Here is a 9,448-nt window from a genome sequence, read left to right as displayed (position 1 = left end):
AAACTTCTTAAGAGGTTTAAAGTAGGTGTGAAAAAAAGCTTTATTCTATAAAGGATCACTACTGCAGAAATATATAAAAGGACACACAATAGTAAAAAACACCAGCCACTTACAAAAACAAGCATGAAGGAGTGGAACTCTTTTCAAATGAGCTTTACTCAAAAAGCAAACAGGAACCAAAAAGCGAAGCAATTAAATAGAGGTATACAGATATATAACATGTTTTCACTTATTTTAAGTTATTTTGAAAGATATGAGGATAGAGTATATTACATTGCTGAGTTTCACTCTTAGCCCCTATCCATCACGAACTAATTAAACTTTTGCTGAACTTATTATTGGCCTGATAAACTTAAGCAAAGTCTTGAATCTCCAGAGGTTTCCCATCTCTGGTACAAAAGACAATTTTTTTGAAATTCCTAAAACATAAGCAGGGAACTGCTCCTGAAACGTAACCCAAACTTTTTCTAAAATTGTAAGTGCATGTCTTGCAAAATGCTACCTGAAAACTCAAACTAAAATTTTAGACTCTGTTGACAATAAATGTTTCAGAAATTGAGATAAAACATTACTTAAATTAGAATGCTAGTGGCAATGTTTACAAAATAATTTTCAGAAAACTTCTTTTCACTTTAAGGTAAAATCTTTTTACTTTAAGGTATAATATTAAATGTGTCTTTAGGCTGGGTGCAGTGGCTCATGCCTGTAATCCCAGCACTTTAGGAGGCCGAGGCAGGTGGATTGCTTGAACCCAGGGGTTTAAGACCAGACTGAGCAACATGGTAAAATCTCGTCTCTATAAAAAATACAAAAATTAGCCAGGCATTGCAGCACACCTATAGTCCCAGCTACTCAGGAGGCTGAGGTGAGCCATCTCTTGAGCCCGGAGGGTCGAGGCTGCAGTAAGCTGTGACCCTACCACTGAACTCTAGCCTGAGTGACAGAATAAGACCCTATCTCGAAAAAAAAAAAAAATGTGTCTTTAAGGTAATGAAACTGATTTTCAGCTGAGATCCTTAATTTATAGCCACATCTCACATGTTATATTTATTTCAATTTGATCCTCTAGTGAAGAGTGCAAGTGAACCATTTTAGAAAAGAGTCTACATATACTAAACATAATAGAACTGTAAAAATAGAACTTGAGAAAATCTTTGTGTATTAAAATTAATATAACTTTTAAAAACAGAACTTCACAAAGTCTTTAAAAATAGAATTTCACAAAGTCCTTTCACATCTGTTCTTAGTTAATAATGGGGACATGAAGAGAAAACTAGATTTGAAAGTCATGCTGAGATTAAGTGGACACGGTTTGACTAGTATTAATATGTGAAAGTACTGGAGATGGCTCTCAGGCTCTACATCTGTAGCAGGGTGAACTGTGGGCAAGACAGGAACTAGAGGAAGTCTATCAGATTTGTGAAGGATGGAAATTAGTTCAGTTTTGACAGCTTGAGTTTTCAATGCCTCCAGGACACTTATATCCAGGTGGAATCAATGTCTAGCAGCCAGTTGGAGGCATAGGTCTGGAACACAGAAGAAATGCTATGGATTGTTTTATATATAACCTATGTAATAATCATTTATATTTATAACATACATTATATAATAAATTTTATAAATCAGTTACTAAATTATTTTTTTTTAATCACTTATTATTAGGGCTCATATTGTGTACATCATGGCCTTGGAAGGCTCCTAGTATCTTCTACAGAAGCTCCCAATGAAATGATCATCTCCAGGTTACAGGATACCTTGAATAGAGACTGCTTCATCCATAATCAGAAGGGTTTTGTTTGTATTGATTCTACAGCTTGCAGCTTCTGATAGATAGATAGATAGATAGATAGATAGATAGATAGATAGATCGATCGATCAGTAGATACTTGTTTAACTAAGCTTCCTGTAGTCATTTTCTTTTCTCTCCTCTGAGTTTCCTTTTGAAATGTCCTATAAAAATGGGAATGATGTCCCAATTTTCTGATTTAACCTCTACTTAAGGGAATTTTCCATTGTTCCTGTTAGGTATTTATTGCTATATAACAAATTACAAAACTCAGTAGATTAAAATAACACATATTGTTTCACAGATTTTGTAGGTCAGGGATCTAGGTCCTCTGCTTCAGAGTCTCTCACAATGCTGCTATCAAGGTGTTGGCTACAGATGAGATCTCATCTGAAAGCTCAGCTTCCTAGCTCAGATGGTATTTGTTGGCATTTAGTTTCTCATCGGATTGACAGTCTCAGTTCCTCACTAGCTATTGGCTAGAGACTATCCTTAGATCCTTGCCATATGCGCTCTCCTAAATGACAACTTGTTTTATCAAAGACTGCAAACCCAAAATGTAATAAAGTCTGCTAACAATACAGAAGTTATAATCTTTTGTAACCTAATCACAGAAAGAAAGTCTATCAGCTTTGCCTTATTCTATTGGCTAGAACAGGTCAGTAGGTCTAGTCCACATTCCAGAAGAAAGGATCACACGAGGGCCTGCATATCAGGAGGTGAGATCACTGAGGCCATCTTAGAAGTCTGCCTACCATATAACTAATATTTACCAATCTACAAGATCAAGACAAAAAGAGGCATTAACAAAAATGCCAACTTTTCTGTATGGAGTTATGTGATGTTACGCAGGTCTGGGCCCTTTAACTTCCTGGTTTCTCAGTGAAAGATGACTAATCATTAAAGCTAGTGTGCTGTATGTACTCTGGAAGGTAAGGAAATACATATGGGCTACAAAGAAAAATATATGAAATATAAAGTATGTTTCCATCAAGGTTTCTTGGAAACTCTAGTCAAGGCTTTTATAAAGTGCTTTTAAGCATCATTCTTCCAAAAGTACCTTTTAAAATGATTCTCAAGGCTTCACAATATATATACATTTTTTACAAATACATATTTCCCAACATCTGTAAAAGGGTAAATCTTAAGAGTATTTTATGCTGAACTTACAAATTTGGTACTGAAGATAAGTATTTCTTGTAGTCTGCCAAATTTCTGCCACAATGGAAAATATGCAGATGATTGTTTAACATTCTGTGCCATCAGACAGGAATTATATTTCACATCTTTTTTTTTTTTTTTTTGAGACGGAGTCTTGTTCTGTTGTCAGGCTGGAGTACAGTGGCGCGATCTCAGCTCACTGCAACCTCTGCCTCCCAGGTTCAAGCAATTCTCCTGCCTCAGCCTCCTGAGCAGCTAGGACTACAGGTGGGTGCCACCACACCCGGCCAATTTTTGTATTTTTAATAGAGACGGGGTTTCACCACGTTGACCAGGATGGTCTCGATCTGCTGACCTCGTGATCCGCCCACCTTGGTCTCCCAAAGTGCTGGGATTACAGGCGTGAGCCACCGCACCTGGCCTATATTTCACATCTTAATGAGAAAATACCTTCTCTTAATTTGTTGCATCAAAAAAAAAATTAGTAATTCGGCTGGGCGTGGTGGCTCACACCTGTAATCACAGCACTTTGGGAGGCTGAGGCAGGTGGATCATGAGGTCAGGAGTTCAAGACCAGCCTGGCCAATATGGCGAAACCCTGTCTCTACTAAAAATATAAAAAATTAGCCAGGTGTGGTGGCGCACACCTGGTCTCCCAGCTACTTGGGAGGCTGAGGCAGGAGAATTGCTTGAACCCAGGAGGTAGAAGTTGCAGTGAGCCGAGATCATGCCACTGCACTCCAGCCTGGGCAACAGAGTGAGACTCTGTCTCGAAAAAGAAAAAAAAAAGAAAAGAAAAGAAAAGAAAAAGAAAAATCAGTAATTCAAACCATTGTAACTACCAGCAGTCACATTTTCAATTCCATGAACAGTGGAATGCAAAATAAATTTTCAGAATGTAATTTTATCATTTAAAAAAATCTTATTGCTAAAAATAGGAGGGAAAAATCATGATTCTATCACCAAGAAACAATCACTATTAAACATTTTGGTATGTATCTATATGTATATCCTTTTAGACTATTAAATATGTTTTATTTAAATGTTATTTAATTTAAATATGTTAAATGTGTTAAATAATATTACCACAAATGAGATAATACTCCATTTTATAATGATATATGCAATTGTTCCAAAATGAAGATTTCCAGAGCAACTGATTTTCAATGAGGCATTGCTAAACAAGGCTCCTAGCAAAGTAATGCTAGCAGCAGGTTGACCAAGTGCTACACAGAGCAATGGACCAGCCCTGCATCATTGTTAAATGATGAAGGGGATAAAGCTGTTATCCCCAAAGGAATGAACTACAAAACAGATAATTGGGGGGACATCTAATTCGTACCCCTCTAGTAGTGTTTTAGCCATATTACGTTGATCATGTTTTAATTTCCTTTTTTTTTTTTTTTTTTTTTTGAGACAGAGTCTCGCTCTGTTGCCCAGGCTAGAGTGCAATGGCACAATCTTGGCTCACCGCAACCTCTGCCTCCCGGGTTCAAGCAACTCTCCTGCCTCAGCCTCCCGAGTAGCTGGGATCACAGCCGCACGCCACCACAACCGGCCACCCTTTGTATTTTTAGTAGAGACGGAGTTTCACCATGTTGGTCAGGCTGGTCTCAAACTCCTGACTTCGTGATCCGCCCGCCTTAGCCTCCCAAAGTGCTGGGATTACAGGCGTGAGCCACCATGCCCAGCCATTCTTTTATTTCTTAACCTTTTTATTCTGTTAGGTACCCCCTCCTTAAACTCCCTCCCCCAGTGTCTGAATCTGAATTATGAGTTTCTAAATCACTGAATTATTGTGCTTCTCAGGACAAATCTCACCTCTGATGATTCTTTCTATACCATCTTTACTAGCTTTTCTTCCCTCTTTTATCCAAACTAGTTGGCATAGCTACTAACCCACTATTTCGCTTTCCTTGTTTTCTCCCTCACTACCATTTATGGCCTCATGGTTTAAATAATCAGCTTTATATTGGAGACTATTAAAACCTTTCTCACCTCACACTTAAAGTATGTAAACCAAACTCGTCCACTTCCCCTCAAATTATTCACCATCTCTCCTCTTTCCCCAGTATTGTTCCTTTATCATAGCTAACATCTGGGAACTATCTTCAACTTCTCCCCTCCCTTTATCCTACCCAGTCTCTATTAAATCATGCTTCGAAATATCTCCTAAAGTTTTTCATTCCTTTCCACTTTCTTTGCCTTCACTCCAACCCAGGCCAAGATTGCTTTCACAACTGGACTTAAGCGAAAATATCCTGAATGGGGTTAGGGCTCCTTTGCCCCCCTCCCCCACCTTCCTAGGGTACTCTCATTGTAATGGTCAGGGGGATAAAATGAAAAGGGAACTGGGCTTAAAATCAGGAGGCCAAGAAGTTCCCTCTCTGCCACCCCAGGTGTGACCTTGAGCATGTTTCTTTCTTCTTTTGAGCCCTGGGAATTTCCTTATCTGCAAAATGGCAATTTGGACTACCTCATGGGCTCTAAGCTGCCTTGCAATTCTAACAATCTTCTACTCTGACACTTCTTTTTGCTCAAAGAAAGGCAATGACAATCTTTTCTCACCAGAATCACAGCTGGTACTCAATGTGTTCCAGCTTGCATTGTCCCTTACATCCAGACTGCTCACCATATCCCTAATAAGCCCCGGGCTTTCCACTATAAATGTCAGTTCCCTGTACTATTGTTCTTCTTCTGCAATTAAATTATTCCTTTTACAAACATTTATGGAGTAACTATTAATGTACAAGGCACTTTGCTAGGTCCTGGAAATGGCGAGGTAAACCACATAATCCTTGCCCTCAAAGAATTTACCATCTCATTGGAGATGTGGCTAAGTAGGTAACATATAATATTGTATTACATGCTATGCTGAAAAAAATAATACATCTCAGCTGTTTCGGGGGAAGAACGGGCATCACTTAACAAAATGGGATACCCAGGAAGACTTCGGAAAGGCTGCACTAATTCCAAACTAAGTCTTTAAATCTTAAAAGGAAAAATAAGACTGAAGGAGGTGAGAAAATGTGTGCTATGTCTTCCTTGAAGGGCAGAGAAGAGAGAGGAATTATTATTTTTTTTATTATTAAGAACAAGGTATACTGAAAAACACTGGAGTATAGAGGGCAGGTGGCAAGCGGTGAGGTTGGTCATGATGAATAGCCCTCAATGTCACCCTAAGGAATTTGAGGTTTCACCGAGGAAAGGATGGAGTACAGGCTGTATTCTGAATCAGATAATTCCTTTCCTGGTCTGTTATTGGGAAAAGGTGGTTGTTGGGCACTGAAACGGTCAAAGCCGATGGCAGGATAATCCGGTAGGAGGAAATGGTAGTCTGCCAAAAATTGTTCCGGCTACTAATTGGTCCACTAAAACAATACGGTGACCGATGCCTCACGGCCTCTTCAAGCTAACAGGACTCTAGTCAGAGTCCGCCTACTGGCCACCGTCAGTGCCCATTAGCGCCCGGCCGCCGTGTCACAGAGAGCAGGACGCACCGGGGAGGGAGCTGCCTGCGACGTCGCGAGATTTCTCGTGAGTGGCGCTTGGACAGAGCGTCTGGTAGCCCAGCAACCGCCGCTGGTCTGCGTAGAGACCCGGCGCTGGCGAAACCTACCAAACCGGAGTTACCGACCCGACTGTCCCGCGAGCGGTGAGCTGCCCGCGGGGAATAAGCGTGGGGACCGAGGAAATCCTAGAACCATGTTTCTCAAACTTGCCTGCCACTAAGACTTTCTGGGACATTTGTTAAAATGCAGATCCTTGGGCCCTATCTTTAGACATATAGAATTTCCAGAAAAAATGGTCTGGAAGTCTGTTTTTAACAAATGGTTACCTGGCAAGATTGGGAAACAGCTCTAGAGGAGGGAGTCACAGGTGAAGGGGTGGTCGTGGGGCTAAGGAAGCAGCCCGGTGGGCGTGGAGCTGAGTTTGAAAGGGTTTTGAAAAGCCTAAGGGCTGGAGCCAGTGATTTAGAGCATCTGGAAGCCACTGACCCTGTGGCCTAAGTGGAAGTATAGATATTAACAGAATTCAGAAAACGTTGTCCACTGCCTCTAGCCTGTGGGAATTCCAGCAGATGAAAGACAAGGGGTTCGTTAAAATGGATTCCACCCATCTAAGAAACCTACACAGGTACCCCCCGAACCGAAAAGGTGGAAAACAACAATAACAACAACAGGAACAAAGAAAAAACCAAACAACAACAACAACAAAAAGCTAACAATAAAATGGATTCCTAGAGCCTGTAAAGAAGCTCTAAGCCGTTTCCACCGGTGGCCTGGGAGAGAGAGATCTAGCAAGAGGAGTCCCAAAGTAACAAGAGATACCTAGAGGGTGGAAAGTAGGCAAAAGCAGTTTCTCAAACTTTAGAACACAATTAATCTCTTTTAAAAGAAAACCAAAGACACTTCACAAGTGCTGACATTATTTTTATTATAATGTTCTAAAATGTATCCAAATCCACTCTAGGTTCAGTTTAAACTCCTGAAGCTTTTAATTTTCTAAAAACAATAAAACTACCAGTACAGTTTAAATTAATATTGTTTTTAACAATATGAATGGTGGTGTTTTGATGAAACTAAATTCTCTCTTATGGACTGCTACAGTGCAAATTCTTTTGAGTTAACAGTCTATTATTTTGTGTTGCGGGTTGATTCAGTTCTCTCCTTTTCCATATTCAAGCTAGAAAATTTTCCTATAGCTTACTGATGAGGTCCGTTGACCTTCCCTTGGTTTAGTAAATACTTCACTTACATACAAAGTTTGCCTCTGTCCTTTTCCAAAATTATCTAAGGTCATTAATTTTTATCTATGTGAACACCAATTTATACACTGAAATCTACAGACAGAATCCATTTCTAAAGTGAAAGTATTAAGAATATGTCATTTCAAAATATGCTGCTCTGGCATATTGACTATATTTAGTTAAAAGCACTTGAAAAATGACTGGGCATAGTGGCTCACACCTGTAATCGTAGCACTTTGGGAGACTGAGGCGGGCGGATCACTTGAGATCAGGAGTTCCAGACCAGCCTGGCCAACATGGCGAAACCCTGTCTCTACTAAAAATACAAAAATTAGCCAGGCGTGGTGGTGCATGCCTGTAATCCCAGCTGCTTGAGAGACTGAGGCAGGAGAATCGCTTGAACCCAGGAGGCAGAGGTTGCAGTGTGCCAAAATCGCACCACTGCACTCCAGCCTGAGCAACAGACCAAGACTCCATCTCAGGAAAAAATAAAGAAAAGCACTTGAAAAATACAGGTAGGCCGGGCGCGGTGGCTCAAGCCTGTAATCCCAGCACTTTGGGAGGCCGAGACGGGCGGATCACGAGGTCAGGAGATCGAGACCATCCTGGCTAACACAGTGAAACCCCGTCTCTACTAAAAAATACAAAAAACTAGCCGGGCGAGGTGGTGGGCACCTGTAGTCCCAGCTACTCGGGAGGCTGAGGCAGGAGAATGGCATAAACCCGGGAGGCGGAGCTTGCAGTGGGCTGAGATCCGGCCACTGCACTCCAGCCTGGGCGACAGAGTGAGACTCCGTCTCAAAAAAAAAAAAAAGAAAGAAAAGAAAAGAAAAATGACAGGTAAAAGATGATTGCTCTGACTTTTATTCTGTTTTTTTGCTTTTTTGTTTTGAGACAGGGTCATGCTCTGTTTCGCAGGCTGAAGTGCAGTGGCGCAATCACAGCTCACCACAGCCTTGACTTCCCAGGCTCAAGCAATCCTCCTCCCTCAACCTCCCAAACAGCTGGGACCACAGGCATGTACCACCATGCCTGGCTCATTTATTTTTTGTAGAGACGGGGGTCTCGCCATGTTGCTCAGGCTGGTCTCGAGCTCCTGGGCTCAAGCAATCCTCCTGCCTCAGCCTCCCAAAGTGCTGGGACTACAGGTGTGAGCCACCACACCCTGTCTGTTCTGTTTCTTAAAAGCAGGAGAAGAAATTTTCATATGAACGATTTCCTCCCTATACTAGAAAGTATCATTCTTACCATCAAGGACTGGAAGCTGAAGCCAAGGAAAAGCTGTATAAACAAACGTTTTTACAAGAACCCTTCACCAATCAACTACCCTGGCCCTAACCCAAGCTCCTTTACCTTGTCACATTTTCTTTTTTATTTTTTTTGAAACGGAGTTTCGCTCTTGTTGCCCAGGCTGGAGTGCAATGGCATAATCTTGGCTCACCACAACCTCTGCCTCCCGGGTGCAAGCGATTCTTCTGCCTCAGCCTCCCGAGTAGCTGGGATTACAGGCATATGCCACCATGCCTGGCTAAGTTTTTTGTATATTTAGTAGAGACGGGGTTTCATCATATCGGTCAGGCTGGTCTCAAATTCCTGACCTCAGGTGATCCACCCACCTCAGCCTCCCAAAGTGCTGGGATTACAATCATGAGCCACCATGCCCGGCCACATTTTCACAATTTACTATGCTCTTAATTTTTTCTTTTCTTTTCTTTTTTTTTTTTTTTTTTTTTTTTTTTTTTTTTTTGAGA

The 9,448-nt window shown here is 41.1% G+C and overlaps 1 protein-coding gene across 5 annotated transcripts in view; it reads left to right on the top strand.

Annotated features, from left to right (window-relative positions):
* The first annotated feature begins 6,528 nt into the window (after nt 1-6,528).
* Nucleotides 6,529-9,448, top strand: part of PPP1R42 (protein phosphatase 1 regulatory subunit 42) — a 67,127-nt gene continuing 64,207 nt past the window's right edge. For all 5 annotated transcript variants that reach the window (XR_012416454.1, XM_073998900.1, XM_065519313.1 and 2 more), the window contains exon 1: nt 6,529-6,602. The gene's annotated coding sequence lies outside the window, so the exon portion shown is untranslated. The remainder of the gene's footprint in view (nt 6,603-9,448) is intronic.

This window comes from Macaca fascicularis, chromosome 8 (genome assembly GCF_037993035.2).
Source record: "Macaca fascicularis isolate 582-1 chromosome 8, T2T-MFA8v1.1".
Classification (NCBI taxonomy): Eukaryota; Metazoa; Chordata; class Mammalia; order Primates; family Cercopithecidae; genus Macaca; species Macaca fascicularis.
Note: the sequence above shows the minus strand (reverse complement) of the source record. Positions and strands in the feature narration are given on the sequence as shown.